At 43.5% G+C, this 3,356-nt stretch overlaps 1 non-coding gene across 1 annotated transcript; it reads left to right on the top strand.

Moving 5' to 3' along the window:
* The first annotated feature begins 2,664 nt into the window (after nucleotides 1-2,664).
* On the top strand, nucleotides 2,665-2,771 carry LOC118484463. The gene has a single exon (XR_004873574.1). It is a non-coding gene; the product is annotated as a small nucleolar RNA R71 (small nucleolar RNA).
* Nucleotides 2,772-3,356: the final 585 nt, after the last annotated feature.

Here is a 3,356-nt window from a genome sequence, read left to right as displayed (position 1 = left end):
AGGTGGTAAAAAAAATGAAAAATAATGGTGTAGAAAGAAAAATATGGTTAGTCCTAATGCCTCCATCACTTACTAACTTGGGTTTAAGTTGGTAAGGACCGGGAATGTATCGTCGTGGCAAGTTCTAGAGTTGTAAGAACCAAGCGGCTATTCACACAAGAAACGAAAAATGAGCATTTAGTCTAAAGATGTATATTTGTATGCTCAATAAAGGCTCAAAACTCACTTTTGTGGGAATGGGTTTTTAATGCGATCAAGTATATATAATCAAATTTTTAACTAGACTTGTTATGCCGTTTCGTAATTTTCTTATGTTGGTTCTTTGTTATCACGACGCTATCGGTTGTAAATTTGTAAAAATATAACCTTTTTAGAACTTGTTATTCCCAAATTAAACCAAGACAAGTAAAAAAAACGAAAAGTTTTTGAAAAAAATTTGGGGTGTTTAGCGGTTCCAATAGAGTTTTGTGTAAGGCTTGTAATTAGGATTTGCAAAATTCAAGGTTTTAGCATCCCCCCCACACTTAAATTACACATTGACCTCAATGTGTCCCAAAAATAAGATTTTCGGTTGATTAGAATGTGTAAAAGTGGGTTAAAAAGCAAAGATTTATGTTACTGGCATCCTGGACACGGCCCCGTGGTGACCGGGCACGGCCCCGTGGTCAGGTGCCAGTAACAGAAATTAAAGAAATAAGACAGAAGCCTGGACACGGGGGCGTGTCCGCTGAACACGGCCCATGTCCAGTTACCTGAACTGGGCGTTTTTCTGCAGGTGGCTCAGCACGGGGCCGTGTTGGTTGGGCACGGCCCGTGTTGAGCCTTCTGTGATGGAGATTTGTGTCTGGTTGCTCTGTTCTTTGTGCATGGGGCCATTTTTCTCGTTCCCTTTTTCATCCATTACCACCATGAGTGTGTTTCATTTCTGCAAATTAAAACTAAAAGATTAAAATAAACTAAGGATAGTTCCGCGGAATGCCTCCGTGGTGCGCCACGTTTATAAGGGTCCTTGGCTAGACCCAATTCGAGGTTATATGTTTTCTGAGTGGGATGCCTAGCGTCCCATGTTACACCGTCGGAGAGCAGCATCTAAGCTCAAATCAATAACCTTCATGTAATTGACCGGGTCGTCGTCCTCTATTCTCTTCCCAACTCCGAACTTTACTTCATCATCCCCATACCTCAAGGTGAGTGTTCCGTCATTCATATCTACCACTGCTTGGGCGGTGGCAAGGAAGGGTCTCCCTAGTATGAGGGGGACCTCGGTGTCTTCCTCCATATCGAGTATGACAAAGTCAGCTGGATAAACGAATCTGTTTACCTTTACCAAGACATTCTCGATGACACCTTGTGGGAATTTGACGGATCGATCAGCGAGTTGTATGCTCATTTTTGTAGGGCTCCTGGTTCCCAAGCTGAGTCTTTTGAACATTGATGAGGGCATGAGGTTAATGCTAGCCCCAAGGTCGGCTAAGGCATTACGAACGGGCGATTCCCCTATTGAGCAGGGAATCGTGAAGCTTCCGGGATCGATTTTCTTTTGGGGAAGTTTATTGTGTACGAGGGCAGAGCATTCTTCACCTAAATTGACTAATTGCAAATTTTCAATTTTCTTTTTATGTGTAAGGAAGTCCCTCATGAATTTAGAGTACTTGGGCATTTGGGTTAGGACTTCGATAAAAGGAATATTGACATGTAATTGTTTTAACAGACTTTCGAACTTTGCGAATTGCTCATTGGTCTTTTTGACGAATTAACCTACCGGGGTATGGAACTCGAGGAGCCTTGGTAGGCTCTGGTGACGGAGGGGAGTTCTTTTCCTGCAGAGGTGTGGGTATTGTTTCCTCTGTTGGCGGTGGCACTTCTGCAGGCCCTACGGTGCGGTTTCGTAGCGTGATGAGGTGAACTTGCGCTTTTGGGTTTGTTTCGGTATTGCTAGGTAATGCGCCTTGTGGTCTCTCGGCAAAATTTTGAGCTATTTGATTTAATTGTTTTTCTATGTTTTGAATACTAGCTTGTTGATTTCTAAAATTTGACTCTAATTGTAGAAATCTTTCCGAGTTTTTCTTTTCAGTGTCGGAGATGAGGCGAGATACAGTATCTTCGAGCCTTTCTCGTCCACTTTGTTGTTGAGTGAAATTCTGTGACTCATTTCTTGTTTGTTGAAAGTTTGTTCGTTGGGTTTGTTGGTTACTACTATTGCCGGGTTCCCTCCAACCAAGGTTTGGGTGGTTTCGCCATCCTTGGTTGTAAGTTCCCGTTGGGGGACCCGACGGCCTAGGTCTATTATCAATGTAGTTTACCATTTATTGTTGATCGTCTGTTTCTTTCATACAACTCCAATTTTCATGTGACCCACCACACCCTTCACAAGCCATAACCGAGACTGTTTTTGTCATTTCCAATTTTTTTATCTTTGAAGAAAGGGCCTCGATTTGGGCTTGTAAAGAAGTGCTTTCATCGACCTTATGGGCGCCCGGGGCGATAGACTTATTTCCCCGGGGGGTGTGCCATTGAAAATTGGTTTGAGCAATTTCCTCAATTTGATTATATATTTCGTGTGGGCGTCGATTACCTAAAAGTCCCCCGGAGCTAGAATCAAGTGTCTGCCTAGTGTGTGGCAACAATCCATTATAGAAAGTGGATACTTGTTGCCCTATTGCAAGGCCGTGATGGGGACACTTGCGTAATAGCTCCTTGAACCTTTCCCAAGTTTCATATAAGGATTCCCCGTCCTCTTGTGAATATGTATTAATTTCAGTCATTAACTTAGCAGTTTTAGCGGGAGGGAAATACTTATATAGAAATTTTTGGGCTAGTTCATCCCAGGTGTTTACCGATCCAGCTGGGAGGGCGTTGAGCCAAGCTTTCGCTCGGTCTTTTAGTGAGAAGGGAAACATACGGAGGCGGATGGCGTCGTTTGATGCTCCATTGATCCGAAAGGTATCACATATTTCCAAGAAATTAGTTATATGTAGATGGGGATCCTCGTCCGCAAGCCCATGGAAGGTTGCGGAGTTTTGGAGCATTTGTATCAAATGCGGCCGGAGTTCGAAGTTATTAGCTTCGACATTAGGAGCATTGATAGCGGCGCCTAGATTACCTACGGTGGGTCGTAGATAATCCATAAGGGTACGTTGGTCCGCCATTGGAGGTGGATCACCCGAAACCTTCTCTTGGTTTTTAGCTTTTAACCTTTTTCTGAGAAAGCGTTCGGGTTCTTCTAGTGGTTCTTTTATGTCTTTATTGGAACTGGAGCTCATACACTACGTGAGGTTGGCGTCGGGTTCCAAGTCCTGCAATAAAAACAGAAAAGAATGTTGGTCAGAAGGTTCACCACGGCCCCGTGTTTAGCG

Source organism: Helianthus annuus, chromosome 11, assembly GCF_002127325.2.
Source record: "Helianthus annuus cultivar XRQ/B chromosome 11, HanXRQr2.0-SUNRISE, whole genome shotgun sequence".
Classification (NCBI taxonomy): domain Eukaryota; kingdom Viridiplantae; phylum Streptophyta; class Magnoliopsida; order Asterales; family Asteraceae; genus Helianthus; species Helianthus annuus.
The sequence above is the reverse complement of the archived record's forward strand: the minus strand, read 5'-3'. Positions and strand labels throughout refer to the sequence as shown.